Here is a 19,296-nt window from a genome sequence, read left to right as displayed (position 1 = left end):
CAATATTGTGGTAAAATTTGAAGTACGACACATTTTGAAAATGATTATCAAAATAATATTTATGCACCGGAACAACTATCACTTATGCGGCATTTATTTAGTACTTCAAAATAATATTATAATTAAATATCACACCAAAGGAATCAGCTGTTGGATTGTTCGTCCGTGAGCATGCGCAAGTGTTTCGCCCAGAAGGTGCCATTTGGGCTCATCAGTTCTACTGGTACACCTTGGCAGTTACAGACCGAATGGTGTGGGGGTGTTAAAAGCTTTCATTCCGTACACAAGAGGGATACGGTGGGCCTCATAGACGGTAATGCCGTCGCTCAAGCCAGGAAGTTTTGTATCGGTGATGTGGTTTGCGAAGATGAAGTAGCAGCGGCCGTCAAATCATTAAATAACTTGTCGCTCACAACGGCTTATGGCCTTGAAAATGTATGAGTATATTTTAGAAAGAGGCAACTACATAACATAGAGAAGGTGAAAGCGTCCTATTGAGAGAGGGAGATTTGTTATCATAAATAATGTTATTTTGCTTTACATCCCACTGACTACTTTAACGGTGTTCGGATGAGATTTGTTTATCAAACTCCACTCCATCTCGACTCGTATATCAGCTGCCTAGAGAACTACAGTAATGAAATGGCGTATGGCTTTTAGTGCCGGGATTGTCCGAGGACAAGTTCGGCTCGCCAGATGCAGGTCTTTTGATTTGACACCCGTAGGCGAACTGCGTGTCGTGATGAGGATGAAATGATGATGAAGACGACACATACACCCAGCCTCCGTGCCAGAGAAATTAACCAATTAAGGTTAAAATTCCCGACCCTGCCGGGAATCGAACCTAGGACCCCTGTGGCCAAAGGCCAGCACGCTAACCATTTAGCCATGGAGCCGGACAGAACTACAGTATTTTTCATAGAAGAGTTGCCGTTCAACCACCTACTTCCAGCAACTCCAGCTATAAAGAACATCTACATGAATTTCCGTACAAGAGGAATAATATATGGGAAGATTATTACCTATGCGATGCAATGCTTAACCTAAATTGGACATGAGGAGGATAAGAGAAGGGACACGTTTTGCCAAGATTTTCGGTGCATGGGTTCCACCATCTTTTGTGTCAAAGGGTGAACGTTCATACTGTAGATGTAAAAGGAGCGATAAACTGTGTGAACGTTGCCACTGAACCCTGTACATAAACTGAAAATCTGGTATTTAGTTGTAGAGCCTTACATCATACCCCACTGAAAACGATCAAATTACTAGGAGCACAAAACTAGCCTTCTAAACATTACATTATAGCTATAATTCTGTATTAATATACATATCCATTAAGTGCAATTAAATAACAGTTTAAAAGTTCCCTTCAAATAAATAACCCTTCTTAACATTACGGCTTTATAACTACTTTTTCCGCCGTTGTATACATTTAAATAAAAACAAAACAAACTCCTAAAACACATCACTGAAAACATTTCCATTTTTCCTTTATCGTTTATCACTCATATTTTTATCCTCTTGTGTACCTTTCTGCTGGTTACCACGGCGTAAATCTCTATGGCAGGCTTTCTTTGCTGCCTTCCTACCAACCAGGTATCTCTCCCTGATATAACGTTGCATTACGAGGTCCAGATGTGTCTCACAGCTGTGATTGCCGCCACAGGCATTTATCCTGGGTACCACGCTTCCGTACAGCTGCTGTAAAGCCATTATGTCTCGTAACTCTCCCGTCCGTAAGCGCAGGGAAGAAGTTACCCGTCCTCGTAAAAAGTTTTAGCAAGTGAGTCCAACAGCTCATCAGGATAATTACCGCGTCGTTGCGCCTCGAAATACCATTATGTGACAACGTTGAGGGGAGAATACTTACCTGCAGCACATGTATCACTTAGACCGGAAATTCGTTTATATAGTTCATGCAATACTGAACCTTAGATGACAGAACCTTTCTGGTCAGAGTTATAAGCTGAAATACTATCACATAGCCGTTTTTCTAGGCGCAACAACGATGTACAGACCAGGTGGCCCGTCAACGCCAGCAGGTAAGCAAATATAGGCAACCATTCAAACAGGATGTTTTCTAAATTCAAGGGGCAATATCAAAGGAGTAATGAATAGAAACATGCAGAACAAGTTGAACAGTTGCCGACATCGAAGGGGGTAACGAGTTGAGATTGCGATTCATGGCAAATGTACATCTAGTGGTCGAAACTTGAATACAAGAGTTGTACTCGGTCGGGTTGTTCCGTTTCTTTCTTGTTGCGTACAGTAGTCACTAGACCTTCAGTACGTGTCATGGCTGGTGTTGCTGGTGCGTTTTCTAACAAGGAATACACTGGCATTGTTCTGCAGTACGCTGAAACGGGGCAAACTTCTGCTGCAGCTCGCAGACTTTACCAAGCGAGATTCCCTTTGAGTCGATTACCTTCAGAACAAGTAGTTAAGCGTGCGATGGCTCATTGACGGAATAACGGAACAGTTCATGCCCGACCATCAAGAGAGAAGCCAGTACATGGACACAAGGAAATGCTATAGATTGTTGTTCATTATTTTGAAAACACCAGGACTTAGAAATTACAGTTTCTAATGCACGTAGATCGTATTATTATTATTATTATTATTATTATTATTATTATTATTATTATTATTATTATTATTATTATTATTATTGGGAATTACTCTGGATGTGATTGAATGTTTGTGTTGGAAGTCTCACGCAAGGCGTTCCCAGAACGTCATTGCAGAAAATGTTGAACCAGGGGGCGTGGCATCCGTACAAAGTTCACTTCAACCAACAGTTGTATGGAAACGATTTTCAGAGCAGAATTTATTACTGCACAAGAGTTATTCAAATACCCGATGAAACTCCTAACTTAATTAATCACGTTCTATAGTTCATAAATAACACCATCGTCAACATGTACAACAGTCACTGTTTGGTTCCTCAAAACCCTCGTCGGGTTTGAGAGGGGCGTAAACGTCTGGTGTGGTGTTGTTAGAGACCAGTTCCAACAGAATGACGCACATCTCTTTATTTCGAGTTGTAAGAAATCATCTTAATCAAGTTTCTCTAGAACGCTTGATTGGTAGAGGTGGCCCCTTACCTTTCACAGCAAGATCTCCCGATTTAACCCCACCCGATATTTTTCTGGGAGGTTACATTAAAACTAAGGTGTTCCAAACAGAACCCGCGCATGGTAGAGGACTTTCGCCTGAGAATTAATGAGGTATGTGCGTCTGTGACGGCAGATATACTCAGGTGAGTTCACGGAAGTACACGAAGACTTTTAGCGTTATTGTATTGGTCAGCAAGAGCAAACCTTTGAACATATGCATCATGAATGAACACTTTAAACAAGAATGTCAGAAATCTGTTTCCCTATGCTTGAACTAGCATTAGTCAGGACTCACCAGAATTGTCACAGATTTATTTATTAACTAGCTGAAGTACCCGTCGTTGACGAGATAATTTATTGGCGTGTGCATGATGATTTTTTGTCCACCCCTCATATTGTGCCCTCGATTCTGAGGCACAAAAATGGGCATGCCTCTCCCTGTCAGCGGCTTGTCGTGACGTACTCGCTGCCTTGCAGTGTCATGTTGTTTTGTATTATTGCTGATCTCGTTTTGACCTCTCCCTTTCGGTATAAAATAAATCCCAGTATCAGGTTACGATATTGTAGGCCTTCACATCTAGTTTTTTTTTACTGTGATATTGCGGCGTCCAATATAAAGGGAGTCTGTCTTTCCCCCCCCCCCCCCCCCTTTCATTACTTTCCTTCACGACTTTTTCTCATTTCGATAGTCATCTTTACGATTTTCCTTACCGATATGTGCTGATGAGGACGCGCTTCTTCACTTTAAGACAATAATGACATAAACACCACCAGTGCCACTTAACAAGACTGAAGAATATTTCCACGTTAGTGTTGTTAGTCTAAATTGTAAATATCTTAATTATCTCCTAGCCGGTAATTTAAAACTGTATAAGACAAAAATTATCGTGAAATTATACTCTCTACAACTTTTGTTATGTATTATTTATCGATAGAACTATTAATAACAACGATATTTGAAAAATTAAATAAGGCCTTCCCCTAAACTACCATTTCATACAGCGTGAATAAAATAATTTATAGTCTAGACTGTACTGCCTTACTCTCCGACATTATATGCCGATTTTCATTAAATTCTGTTCAGCCGTTTTTTCTCGTGGCTCGGCGTGGATATGGACTATGCGTCAAAAATTTGAATTCCTGAATATATCTGTTATCATAGCCGGTACGGTAAAATTTTATAAGACTTATGTGATCGTGTTTGGCCGTGCCCATGGTCATATGGTGCGTGAGTTTGCTGGAGTTGTTGGTGTTTCACAGCGGACTGTTCAACTTGTCTACAAGCGGTGGTACACTGCACGTGTCCACGAAACACGTCAGAATTGTGGTCAGAGTAGATCCTGACTGAAAGGGACCGGAGACGCGTTTCACGGTTTGTGAATCAAAATTGCTTCCGAACCACACAGGGATTTCTGCAGTGAGTGAATGAAAGTCCATCTCAACCTGTTAGCGAGAGAACATTGCGACGGGAACTGCATGCAATGAACATTGAGTGTCGGTCACCTCGCCATTGCTCACACATAAAGTTGCTAAAAATCACCGAACAGTGATAATCGAACAATTCGAACCCGTATAAGCGTACATATGAAGAGTTGAATTTCACACTTCGACACTAGTCTAACAAAATAAAGGGGAAGGGGTGGAAAAACTTATCATCACAGGTAGCATGCGTACAGAAAAAGTAAAGTTACTCCATGACTTTTTATGTAATTGAAGTATCCGTGATTTTCAGTTTTCCTGCGTGTTCTCCCCTTAATTAGACACAACTACTATCATTTTACTGTATTAAATTCATGCCTGAGTAATTAAATTTCAGCAAAAACTCACTTGGTCTGTTGAGCTGTCTTTAAAATTTGAATTAATTAAGATTTATCCCTGAACGCTAGTGTAAACTAATGATGTCAGTGGCTCTGAGAGAATCTATAGTGTTACTCCTACCATCCATTATTTGTACATTAACATCGTAACGGTAGATTTACTGGCACGTAAAAGAACTCCTGCGGGACAAACTTCCGGCACCTCGTTGTCTCCGAAATTGTCGAAAGTAGTTAGTGGAACGTAAAAAGCAATAACCATCCATTATGGACTATTGTGGCTACATTGATGCTTTCGCGACCTTTAATTATAGACATCAGGACACGACAAAATCCCAAAAAGCCTACATGATGTCTATTATGACTATTGTTGGATATTATTAATTAGTTCGTAGTCTGTAGTTTTTTCAGTCATAACACGAACATACAGTAGGTGCTTTTATCGGAAGTGTGTTTCTATTTGTGAAAATGTATTGAAAGATTCAGACTGTTTTCGATTGCCATTTCCCTCAGTCTTCATTTCCATAAGAACAATGCACACAATCTCACGAAGTAGATCAACTTGGTACGCTTAAAGGTTGTCGTACATTAATCAGATGAATAATAGTAATTGCAATGTTCATTGAACTTGAGAAAAATTCATATTTTTTTTCTTGATTATAACATTTTTCGAAAAATGTTGAAATAAAGCTTGAATTCAAGAATTGTTGTTGGATTGTCACGTGCAAATCCTTTTATGCGTTTGTCGAATTCGAAATATCGTTCTTTAACCCTGGATGAATAAGGTGGCGTGCAGCTACACCCTAGAGCATTTTTATTCTGGGGTGGTTAGAAGTTGGTAGCATTGAATTATTTCATATTCCCTGACCTTGTTTGTCTCGCTAGCACTGTCACTGTCACCTTCGGTCTGTGTGTTCATCAGTTGTCTGAACACTAACCTTGGGACAATTTTCACCCCACCTTACTCAAAGTGATACTTTTTCTTGTGCAATTCCACTGAACTGTTTATTATCATTTCTGGACTAACCAATCCAGATGTAATTGTGTACATGTTCTGTATGTTGTATTGTACATGTTTTCGTGATATAATTGTGTAATACAAGACAATGATGACAAACATTTGTAAAAAGAATCTCTCTGCCAGTGAGAAAAACGAGTTATTGACGGAAGAATTTGAAGACGATATTTTTGACATTAGGAGAGCAGTTGATAGTTTCATAGATGGAGAAACGACTTTTGATGGAACCTATCCATGTATCTATCAAGACATCACTTGCAGAGCAGCTAGGTAAGGAAGTTCTATTCAGAACTCCTACTCAGAGACCTTCTGGATCTCAAGGAAGAGTCTATGCCTGTCCGAGGAGTAAAGACCTCAAAACCAAAGTTTTCTGTGGTGTTGTGTTTGTAACAGGCTGGTATGTCAGGAATACAAAGCGATCACCTGTAATAGCTGAATTGAACGAAATGTGTAAAAAAAACGTCATTTCTGAAAAGTGTATTTTACAACCTTCCTCTGTGACCATTTTTTTTGTGTGTTTTATGTACTGGCTATAATTATTAAAATACAGAATTTTATTTGAATTAAATTGGTAGTTTACCCTAGGTTAGTAACTTCAGTTTATTAAAGAAAAGTTCAAAATGTTTCATCTCATTATATTTAAACTTTAATGTGTGGGGTTCGCATAGTGCTCCAACATCTACACCATACTCGTCCAGGGTTAATAGTTTGCTCCTAAATATACCTTTTGCTGAAATTTTCATGTTTAGGAAATTTGTTATTTCGTAATGCTAATAACAGAGAAAGAAATCATGTACTGTATACATTTTCATTACACTTGAACCAGTAGTTCTGATGGTAGAAGCGATCCGAAGATATGTGGATAAGTTAGTACAGCCATCAACAGCCACCACAGTCTCCGAACATGTATATGATGGCTTTATTTCAGTGATTACAAGTCGTCGAAGATTTTACTGCATGGCCTGCATAAAGAAATATTTTCGTTCTTTGATAACCGTGCCCCAGAACCTTATTTTTCTATTTTTTTTTATTTTTTGTTTAAAATTAAGGGAGGACTTGTTTAATGGTCACTGAGAAATTGCATAAGTTGCTTACCTGTCTGTTGTACAGTGTATTCCACAGAACTAACAGGCGAGGTGCTGTATATATCAGCGTTATAATCACCGCTTTTCCAATAGTTGTTTCTTATCACAAGAACAAGGACATTCTTTACCCACCGTGATAGTTCCTTTGAAAATACAAATTGCTTTTACGAATTACTTTCTGCTAGCCATTAAATGGCAAAACTGACTTCAAAACCACAATTAAATTATATACTTCTACAATAGAACAATGTTTGAGGCTTGATCTTATCGACGGTCACTGTCACAGACGTTTATAATTACAAGTCACTGTGCTGATAATGGGGGACCCTGAGGAGGACGATAAATTCACCTCAACACTTTCATATCCCCGTCGTGGTTTGAATCATATCTGTCAAATAGATCACAAAGAGTCACGTTCGTTGACGGTCGATTCTCTAGCTGGGAATCAGTAAACTGTGGCGTACCACAAGGATCAGTCCTCGGTCCTTTATGTTTTTCTATTTATATTAATGACATATCAGAAGTCTTTAAAAGCAGTAGCTTTCACATGTATGCGGATGACTTACAAGCTTACTTCCACTTTTGTCCCACTAACGCATCTTCTTCTATAACGCATTTTAACCATGACATCTCTCGATTGATTGAATGGAGCGCAAATCATAACCTCCAATTAAATGTGGCTAAGACCCAGCTTATTTGCATAGGTTACACAAAACTCCTGAAAACTATTGACCTCAAATCCCTCCCAGCAATAAAAATTCTAGAGACAGATATTCATTATAGTGACACCGTTAACAATCTAGGTCTAATTTTCGACAGAACCTTATCCTGGTCTGATCATACGTCAAATGTAATCCGAAAAGTTGTGTCATCCATGCATATTTTGAAACGTAACGTGTCATGTACACCACCTTTCATGCGAAAACTACTTGTTCAAAGTCTTATATTTTCAATAATTGACTATGGTTCAGTCGTATACAACGACTTATCTGAAACTTTGAACATAAAACTACAGAGGGTACAAAACGCATGTGTTCGTTACGTTACAAATGCCAGGCGTGATCAACACATAACACCCTATTACATACAGCTACAATGGTTGAAACTCCATGAACGTCGGGAAATCTCAGTAGCTGTTGCTACGCAGAAAATTCTCAAACTGAAGACACCATCCTACCTTTATAATGCATTTAAACCTATGGAGTCGGTACATAACAGAGATAATAGGTTTACAAAAACCACCCTTCAAATTCCCCTTCATCGTACCACTAAATTTAACAAATCCTTTGTTTGCACTGCATCACGTATCTTTAACGTCTTTAATCTTCACCGTTTCGCAAGTAACACTAACTGTACCCAACTAAAGCAGTTCTTAACATCTATCTTTCTGGTGGAGTATGCAAGAGGCTGAGATCAGGCATTCTTGTGTCGAACAATCAGGAATATGTATATTTCGAAGAAAATTGTTTCTCTGCTTTAGCTTTGTATGTTGTATGTTGGGTATTCAGCCCGAAGGCTGGTCTGATCCTCCACAGCTCCACCAAAGGCTATCATAGACAGCCTAGGCATCACTGAAGAGGCATACTAGGGAAATGAGGAGTGAGGTAGTTTCCCATTGCTTTCCTCACCGAGCCAGAAGTTGCTATTGCATATCAGTCTGCCAAGCCCACTGAAATGCATGCACCAACCGACCCTATGGGCGATATTTTCACACCAATCATAACAGGGACTGGCTGCATAAGGAATGGTGTTACTAGCATCGTTCATACCTCGGTCACTTTCATATTGTCAAAGCCAAGGATGAGACTGAGACAGGTCAATGAAAGTAACAAATTGCTCTAGCCCATAACAGAAGACATAGCGCACTGTAAACACTACATCTCGCCCGTGAGGGCAAGCTTTATATTCTTTAAACCCATGTAGTCCAGAATAACAGAAGGGCTTAATGATTTACTTTCTTACTTTTTTTATAATGTATGTCTTAACCTTACTGGATTTGGTATCTGTATTTTCATTTTTTTAAAGTTTCTTGTTTAGTTTAATACTTTAATATTATAAAAATGTAGTTACTGTTTTCATAAATCTGCATTGTATTATAAGAAGACGCTGCATAAAGGGGCTTTTCTGTCTCAGTGGCATGTAAATCATGATCAATAAATTCAATTCAATTCAGATAGACGAGAAGTTCGGAAATACTACTTTCACCCTGGTGGGAATTCACTCAGGCTACTAGTTAATTGCTGCCGAGCTTAAGGCCTAACACATTGTCCCATCTACCCAACTACGCTACTTGTAATGGAATACTTAGTAAATTATGGATGAATTTTTAAGAGACTGCGATGTAATTACGTTGCGTTACATCTAAGGGAATACTTTAAGATATTCTCCGCAAAATTCACATTAATTTTGTACCGGGAGGTACACCTCAACGCCGCGCATTCGAATTAAGCGCCTAAAGAACTCCCCTATTGGTAAAGCAGTGAAAATGAAACTACACTTACTTAGAAATTTAACCAGAAGATGTCACCACTAAAATATCGAGTAATTTTGTTATTGTGCAGTTGCCTACACTAACTGAATTTATCAGTGTTTTGGTTGCCATTCATCAAGAAGTTTGGACATTTTCCCAGAGATGACACTACGAAAAACTATGATCATGCACCCTGGTGCGAAGTGAAAGAACTTTTGATTTAAAGAAGTTTTGTATTCATAAGTTTTTTTTTACTGATTGATGATGATTTATCTTTACTTTCCGCCAGTTTTGAGTCCAACCAATCACTAATTTCTGTTTTCCACCTATCACAGGCTTCTTCTCCGATTCTGAGTGTCACTTTTGAACTCAACCAATAACATTCTGTGGGTGTGTCTTGATTATTCATGAATGATCTCGAACCTTCCCCGAGGGTTTATAAACTGCGGATTTTCACGTCTGTTGGCCAGTTGATCGTCATCGTACTGAGTGTGCGTGTCAAGGCAGGAGGCAGGCGGCCTCTTTCATCGGTCAGCAGTACATCAGCAAGGTAATAGCCACATAACATCTTTTTTTCTTGCTAGCTCCGCAGTTTTACCCGAAGGAAAGGTCCGAATTATTAATTATGTAACCTTCTTTTCTAAAATGTAACTTCTGCCGGCTAATGTAAAAAGTTTCATAAAATCTTCGACTGTAAATCGGGGATAGAGAGTGATGTACCCTCTCGAGCTCCCCTTCATCTTGGTTTGAGGTGACTCCGTTTTGTAACTGTTTTTCTTCCTTGCCGTAAGACATTAATTTATCCTTATACGAGTCACCTCAGTAGTTTGGGAATAACCCCTGTTTCATCGGCCTAGTGCCCTTTAGGTTTTAAGGGTTCATATCTAGGAGTGCAAATACACGCTTCCATTCAATTTTGTTTCGGGCCATTTACTTAACCTGTTCTTTTCCGCTAAGGCCCAATAGGTTGGGTACAAGATACCCCTGTTTCAAATTTGTAAGTTGTGCCTTGATGGCGAGTGATTTTAATTTTCTGATATTGCCTTGAATGGGCTAGAAGAAACTGAGAGCCTGTTAGCACTTTTTCAAAGTAAGATTTCTGAATACCTCTTGAAGGCTAGATGTTGTAATTTTGGGAGCAAGTGCTCCATGAATTAGGGGGATTTCTACCCTTGAGTAAATTTGTGATCTTTGTAAATTTGAGCGTGTAGCTCAGGAAATGTAATTCTAGGGGCTTAAAGCCCAAGGTACCGGGCGAGTTGGCCATGCGCGTAGAGGCGCGCGGCTGTGAGCTTGCATCCGTGAGATAGTAGGTTCGAATCCCACTATCGGCAGCCCTGAAGATGGTTTTCCGTTGTTTCCCATTTTCACACCAGGCAAATGCTGGGGCTGTACCTTAATTAAGGCCACGGCCGCTTCCTTCCAACTCCTAGGCCTTTCCTATCCCATCGTCGCCATAAGACCTATCTGTGTCGGTGCTACGTAAAGCCCCTAGCAAAAAAAAAAGCCCAAGGTGTTAAGGTTCTGAATCTTGGATTTTTGTACCAATCTTGTTTAAAGTTTGCTACTTGAAAAAATTGTTAATTTTTGAAAATATAACCTTCAGTTTAAGTTTTAAATTCTATTCTTGACATTGTAGTTAGACCCATTCATCCCGGCACCTTCATTAACCTCTTTCTGCTCCACGGGTAACCCCGGAACAAATTTCTATGCGATTGATTTTAATATCATGTCACACTACTCGTAATGTTTTTAACTGTCAAATTTTTGTTTTAATGTACTTCTTTTTAATTCGCTTTCCTTATCGTGAAAATTCTTGTTTTACGAAACTTCTTGTTCCAGTAATTGCTCGTAATAGCTCGTTTTCATGTAGTTGTTTGCCGTGTTTCTGTTATTGTTGTATTATCATGCACTGGCATTGGTACCCGTTCTAAGAGCGGGGATGTGCAATGGATTGTATGTTTCCTTCATGAATTTATGCGAATGTACATGGCTCCTATCATACGGTTAAATACGGCATGTGAAAATGATATTTTTCTCCGAAAGCACGTGGCACTAACGTGAAGTACGATAATGCTAAACAAAGTCGAGACAGAATGAGGACGATTTTCGAAATTGTACGAAATTCTCCCTGCTTCGCAGTTACATAGTGTTTTTTTTTTTCTCTGACCACTGGGGTGTCGCTGTGACTGATGACTCGCGAAGCCCATTGTTGATGATACCTTCCTTATTATCTGCTCTATTGAAAAGAGTAAAATTAAGATTTTTCTTTTCCAATTAACCCTGCTTTAAGTGACATGCACCTAGTGTCCTACGGGACTTGGACAAAACAAATCCTATATTCGTAAGCATATATGTTATTATCCGTCGTATATGGCATAAAACGAACGGAAATTATATATTCTCAAACATTAATGAAGTATTTCTGATAGACGTAATGTTAACGAACATACTTAAGAATAATCTTCCTATAAACTGTAACTCCAAGTGATCACTTTGACGTTGATAAAACAATTCTGAATGGGTAGATTCCAAATACAGAGTGTGGTTGAAATATGTCCAGCAGTTTCCCAGTTTTAGGAACACAAACAGATAGAAAAATATTTCAGCTGATCTGTGTCGCACACGAAACAAATAATTATAAGGATATTGCGCTCTTATTATGAATGTACAGACGCGCGAGCCTTACGCTTTTATTAGTGTAGATTATTATTATTATTATTATTATTATTATTATTATTATTATTATTATTATTATTATTATTATTATTAACCAGATATTCTGATGTGTTCAGTTAGATTAAGAGGGATTAATATCTAAGTCGAGTTAAATATTATGAATCTTCTGATTTTTTCCCGTTATGGATCGTTCAAATAATCAGTCAGCAGGTTCCTCTCAATACTGCAGGTTTCAAAAACCATTCTCTCCTGCAATTCAATGTGCATATTCTACTTGAGGTTTAAATGATGAAATACATAACGCGGCTGGTGGGGAAGTTGTCCTAGTTCTCGCACGATTACTTTAATAACGACAACATATCTGTGATTAGCAGACACTTTGCCCAATCCATTCCTCCCAGTAAATATACTTCCCAAACCTGTTGTCCCCAACAAATGTGGATTCCCGAGTAAAACATTTGCAAACACGCTTGTTCCAAAAACAATAAAATGTTATATGTTTATCCAATAGATCTTAAGTACATTTTATATTATTGGAATTTGGAAAACAATATTTATAATGTGTGAGTCTGTAATTTCTTGACGGCGTCATTGCAATTTCCTCACTGTTTTACCAAGCTTTAGTTAGTGTGTTGTTTCGGTATCTGAAAGTTCCTTCAATTGTTAAGAACTAATAAAATGTGTGATGATGGCATCCCACAACAATTTGTAGGCAATTATACTACCCGTCGGAAAGTTTTATTAGTCTTCGAAAGTCGCTGAAGTACTGTATCATATGGGTTCTATCATTCTAGTGGATGTGCCGGCCCGACGATGTAGGGGTAGCATGCCTGCCTCTCACCCGGAGGCCCCGGGTTCAATTCCCGGCCAGTTCAGAGATTTTTACCATATCTGAGGACTGGTTCGAGGTCAGCTCAGCCTACGTGATTGCAATTGAGGAGCTATCTGACGGTGAGATAGCAGCCCCGGTCTAGAAAGCCAAGAATAACGGCCGAGAGGATTCGCCGTGCTGACCACACGACACCTCGTAATCAGCAGACCTTCGGGTTGAGCAGCGGTCACTGCCCTTCGGGGCTGTTACGCCATGGGATTTTGGGGGTTGTTCTGGTGGATATATGTATGAGGAATTGCTGACTGGTGTCCCCTTTGCTCTTCTTCTGCGAAAGTAATTCAAAGTATTCACCAATTGGAAAGAACTCCTGTGTATTATCATCCAGAAAAGATTTAAAATTGATGGACAACTTCCGGCTGGGTCACACGTCTTTTTATCCCCCTGTTTTATTGATTACCAGCTGAACTACCCATTGTTGATGGGAAAGCAAAGATTTCTATACAACATAGCTGAAAAAGGTATAAAGGTAGAGCATGTCATATAAGGTCAGAGGTGCTCACGCTGGGCATTCCGTCCCGCTGGGTGCATTGCGTGGTGCAACGTGCAAAAGACGACTTCACTATGATGACCAGAGTGCAGACCTCCACTCCTGGATGTTAAGCAATAGCGCTGTCTTTCTCTTTCCCTATATCTGTACCCCCATCCTCACTTCCTCTGCAGCGCTCCACTATCCGAGAAAAGTTGAGCCGTGCTTAGCCGAGTTGCCCCGAGACAAAAGCGCTGGTCCGAACAGAGCCGAGTCGGGTCGATGCACGGTGAACACAACTTCTGCGCCTCGGTTTGCACGCGTGATATTTCAGGCCTTTGAGAAGCCCTGCTTTAAGGTGAATGTAGCCCTCAGCCCTTTGGTAAGTCCTTAAATAGACTGATCTTACAACCTCTATCTTCGCAAACATGTCTTCCCAGAGCTGATCGTACATATAACGAAATAAATACCAGTAGTTCATCTCGCCTTGCCTTAACATAATGTCTTAAGAATAGAAAGAGGCACATGTTTTTCTTTAGAGGAGTCTTTTGATCTCTAGAAAGCCTCGCTTGTCACATTCCTTCCACGCCAGCAACACGACTGCCTTATCCGTTATCGACTAGTTATAGCGGTCTCAATGACAATATTGTGGATTTCTACTTATCTTCAGCTCCTTCGCATGCGGACAGCCAGTGATCGGAAATATACAATTGTAGGATCTCACCGACTAAAGTAATTAAAAGTGAATAATAATAATAATAATAATAATAATAATAATAATAATAATAATAATAATATTTGTTTTGCGTCCCACTAACCACTTTTACGGTTTTCAGAGACGCTCAGGTGCCGGAATTTAGTCCCGCACGAGTTCTTTTACGTGCCAGTAAATCTACAGACACGAGGCTGGCGTATTTGAGCACCTTCGAATACCACCGGACTGAACCTTCCAAGTTGGGTTCAGAGGGCCGGCGCCTCAACCGTCTGAGCCACTCAGCCCGGCAATGCTAAAAGTAAGCACGTGTCCATTTTCATAAAGAAATTTGAGATTCTGATGGATGAACCATTGGTTCAAATTAATTTTGCCATAGGAAAAATTGTTGTTGAACCTCAACTTAATGAAAGGTTTTACAAGTGTGATAAAAGAGGTAGATTTTCCAAGTCATACCTTTATACACTTGTGAAAATATTCCTTTACCCTAAAGTATACCGTTGTTGTTGAGGTTGTTCTTCCATTTGAGATCTATTTCGAGATACTGAATGTAACCGATGAGAGGGTTATATGCATATGTACTTCGCTGCTCTTCACTTCATGAAATTATAGTAAGAGATCTAGCTTTAGTAGAGGTAGGGCTTAATTTTCTAACAACTGCAACTTTTTCTCTATCTGCTTTTAAGCGTTTGTGATCGTCATCAGTGGTCTCTGATCTGAGTTCCTGAGCTATTCGCCTTTTCTGTTTCTGCTAACCAATCTGCACTTCGTTTGAAGACATATACCGCTAATACGTCGTTCTGATAACGCCTGCAAATATTCCTCCGCGATTGGGTTTTCTCATCTAGGTGAAAGGGCCTTTTCACCTGTTTTCATTAAATCCATCCAACGATATTCCACTTAAATGGTATCATCTAATACTCTGAGAGACGAACTTTGCCTCACTAACAGCATCACGCACTCGCTATGAAGAAGTCTTGCTGAGCTTAATGGGTTAGATAATAGGCCTGTTATTTCTGGAATCACAAATTCCGTGGATTTTTTTTTAGGTATGTCGTATATAATTTTATGTAGCAATTCTTTCCTTCAGAACATAGACTTTCTCGTGTACTTCTTCTTCTAAATCCATTCATTAGATGCGTTTCAAATTTGAAAACTCGATGCTGCCGCCTACAATTTCCCTGTTGTCCCAGCTATTATTGATCTAACGGATAGTCCTTGAAAAGAGAAAAGTAGGCTATTAGTTTGGGAACATATTTCAATATTTCCTTGTGGTCAGATTCAAGACTGCTTGTATGATGAAAACGATTAACATATTCGAAATCAGCCTGGAATCGTTTGTTTTACCATGCCGTATAGCATTTTTTTCACTGCTCAGTATGATTTCACCTTTTTTCCCAGGAGTGGGTATTGGTTATATGTTGAAGAATCAAAATTAACTTCTCTTTTATTAGAAGTACACTATCTCCCTTACAAGTAGCTGAAGACCACCACAAATGGTTGTACAACTGTGTATGATTTTCTTCTTTTCATCGCCACTAAAATTTTCTTCTGAAAGACGATACTTTGGTTCCACATCCGAGGATAATGATTCCAAATCCACATCCGAGTCATATTCAGTCGTGTCATCTCATGGTATTTGACGCCTGTAAGTTTCATATCGTAATTCGCACTGAATATACGCACTCACATTTTACGCTACGCTCCCTCAGACAGACGTGGTTTCGCCCTGCTGGACATTCCCTTCATTTCAGGCAGTAGCGGCGCTAAGAACCTCGGGGCCCTCCCGCAATAATTGAAAATGGACCCCTCGTTTCCTGATAAGGAAAGTTACCTTGTGATGGTGGAACAAACAAACGAACAGACACGAAAGCTAAAAGCTACTGATACGGTCTTGAGTTGACCTGAACCGGATAAATATCTTAGAGAGTACCAATGTAAACGAAATTACAGATAGCAGACCCCTACAGTGTTATTTATATAGATATAATTTCGTCGTTATGCTATTGTAAGTAAGGACATGACCACTTGCAACGTATTTGTTACTATAATAATAATAATAATAATAATAATAATAATAATAATAATAATAATAATAATAGAACTATACCAACAATTTGAAAACATCACCACCACAATGAAAAAGAGGAGATTGACGTTCTACGGACATATTAAAAGGATGGGATCGGAGAGACTCGCCAACAGGATCCTCACCTTCCAGGAGAACAGGAAGACACAAGTCCCGAGGGTAAAGAAGTCCACCGAGATTTAGAAAAATGTGGGATCACGGCAGAAGATATAACAAACAGAAAAATCTTCAGGCACAGAGTTGCGGAGGTGAAGGACCTAACTGATGAAGAAACGAGGAAGAACAGAGTATTCTCGGCAGAAGAACGAGCACGAGCAAGCTAACGGATGAAGGAATACTGGCAAAAGATGAAGGAGAAAGAACTTAAGAAAGTAATGAAGTTGCGTAATCGTAGCCCATAGATGGCTGAAACGAAAATAATAATAATAATAATAATAATAATAATAATAATAATAATAATAATAATAATAATAATAATACGTGTCCTTGACCCGAGGTGGTGCAGAGTTTACGAGAACACCATCAATGAAGGTGAGCTGTATGTACCTTTTTGACGTAAATATGTCCTATAGCTGGGGTGTCATCCGAAAATTTGTGTAACGAAATAGAGTCGTGTAACAAAATGTGTGACGTGATGTTACCTAGCAACAGTACCTTGAGAGTTGTACAGGCCGTGGATGTGTACATCATGACCAACCATCGATGCTTCACATCACAACCTGTACGGTTTCTAGGTAACATCGCGTCACGCATTTTATTGAAAGACATATTAATGATCATTTCATTTTCCCAAAGGGAGATGTAATAACAATTTTAACCACACACCACCACTCCTGTCAAACTTCCACTACCAGGAATCAAACTCAAGTCTCTAAGGGCGGCATTTAATAGCGCTAACCGTTACGCTACTGACATGGGAATAATAATAATAATAATAATAATAATAATAATAATAATAATAAATAATAGTAGTAATAATAATAATAATAATAATAATAATAATAATAATAATAATAATAATAATAATAATACCGAGATAACGTATAGTGTAGTGATTCCAAACCGGAGTTCCGTGAAATTGCATGACATATTTTCAGAATAGTCATAAAACTCAGTCGGGAACAGAAAGCAAGAAATCTAAATACACGGCTAAGAGGGAAACTGAAATGGAGTTTAAAATTAGATGAAAGTCTCAACCCCTGTAAGTTTTTAATGAGGAACTCCCTATCTTGAGAGAGCAAAGTAGATTTAATGCTGGAGGGTATAACAGTTTTATTTGATCATTACACTTGGAAGACTTAATGAGCAATACTCACAACAGTAAGAAATCCAATTTAAAAGATCCTACTTAAACGCTTTTCTGTAAGGAAATGCAATGCACTGCCCGTTATGTCCTGGTAGGTATAAAGTTTGTTTGTCTCATGAAAGATTGGATGGGAGGGCGGAGATTATTATTACCCATTATCATAGCCATCATTTTTTGTGTGTGAGTGTGTTTCAAATTCGCTTTACGTCGCACTGACACAGATAGGTCTTATGGTGACGATAGTAGTTAGTTATCTAAGCTCATTAATGTTAACAATGATCGCGGTTAAGTCATAATGTAAGTTTCCCGTCATGTTTTGTAGGTAAACAGGCAAAGATAAGTCAAAATAAAGAATAATACTACTATATTACGACAGTCCGTGGTGCTCGAAATAAAGAGTGGCTATTAAAATGGTACAGAGTAAGTCTCTGACATTTCTTCAGTGCAAGATAACAGGTATTTATGCAAAGTATGATAATTATCTCAATACGCTGACATTTTGTAGTAAAATTCTAGGGAACAGACGAAAGGCAGGTCTTTTGTTCATTTTTAAATTGCTTAATTTTTTGATAGTCCGTATTTGATTTCAGAACGTACTTTACGAATTCCTCTCTCTCTCTCTCTCTCTCTCTCTCTCTCTTCTATACTACCGAAATTATCATGATTCTACTTACAACTTAAAACTGTATATCATAAACACTCAACTTTGCTAAATGGCTTAAAAGTACGAAAATATAATGATGACCGTTGTGTTGTATAATACACATTGTCTCGTAAACTAAACATGTTTAAATAGTCTTTTAAGCCAGTAGATTAAATTATACCGAGCTCGATAGCTGCAGTCGCTTAACTGCGACCAGTATCCAGTATTCGGGAGATAGTAGGTTCGAACCCCACTGTCGGCAGCCCTGAAAAATGGTTTTCCGTGGTTTCCCATTTTCACCCCAGGCAAATGCTGGGGCTGCACCTTAATTAAGGCCACGGCCGCTTCCTTCCCACTCCTAGCTCTTTCCTGTCCCATCGTCGCCATAAGACCTGTCTGTGTTGGTGCGACGTAAAACAACTAGCAAAAAAAAAAAGATTAAATTATACAACCTGTGACAATAAAGGTCGGTGAATAGTCCTTTACTGTCAACATAGATGAACAATGCACGACAGTGACCTTACCGTCCTTCGAAATAGTCCCCTCCCATAACTATGCACTGCTGAGATCGGCGATACATGTCCTGGAAAATTTGCAAGAAGGCTTGCTTTGGGATGGTGTTCAAAAGCCTCGTCACGTTTCGTCGTATGTCAGGAATATCATCACATCTCTTTCCTTTCAAAGCGAGTTTGGTGCGTGGCTGTTCGGCTTTGACCTTTCCCGACGAGGGGATCCCGGAGAATGCCATTCCATGCTTTGCCGTTTCGTTTCAGGGTCGTACCTGAGACACCATGTTTCATCCTCAGTGACAATACAGTTCAACAAAAAAAATCGATAAAATCCTGTGAAGCCTCTAAACGTGCCTGTTTCTGATCGTCAGTGAAGTGATGTGGCACAAGACGAGAACACGTTTTCCTCTTCCCTAACTTCTGGGTAACGATTTGTCGCACGGATTCACGGTTAATCTGCAGTTTATCCGCTGTCATGCGCACAGTTAATCGCCGAT

The 19,296-nt window shown here is 39.3% G+C and overlaps 1 protein-coding gene across 3 annotated transcripts in view; it reads left to right on the top strand.

Annotated features, from left to right (window-relative positions):
* The window catches only part of LOC136866170 (uncharacterized), a 1,405,624-nt gene that overhangs the window by 1,308,341 nt on the left and 77,987 nt on the right, over window positions 1–19,296 (top strand). Inside the window, exon 1 of one of the 3 annotated variants that reach the window (XM_067142903.2) lies at window positions 18,035–18,103. The exons of the other annotated variants lie outside the window; for them this stretch is intronic. The gene's annotated coding sequence lies outside the window, so the exon portion shown is untranslated. Of the gene's footprint in view, window positions 1–18,034; window positions 18,104–19,296 lie in introns of those variants that run through there. 3 annotated transcript variants of the gene reach the window in all.

This window comes from Anabrus simplex, chromosome 3 (genome assembly GCF_040414725.1).
Source record: "Anabrus simplex isolate iqAnaSimp1 chromosome 3, ASM4041472v1, whole genome shotgun sequence".
Taxonomy (NCBI): Eukaryota; Metazoa; Arthropoda; class Insecta; order Orthoptera; family Tettigoniidae; genus Anabrus; species Anabrus simplex.
The sequence above is the reverse complement of the archived record's forward strand: the minus strand, read 5'-3'. Positions and strand labels throughout refer to the sequence as shown.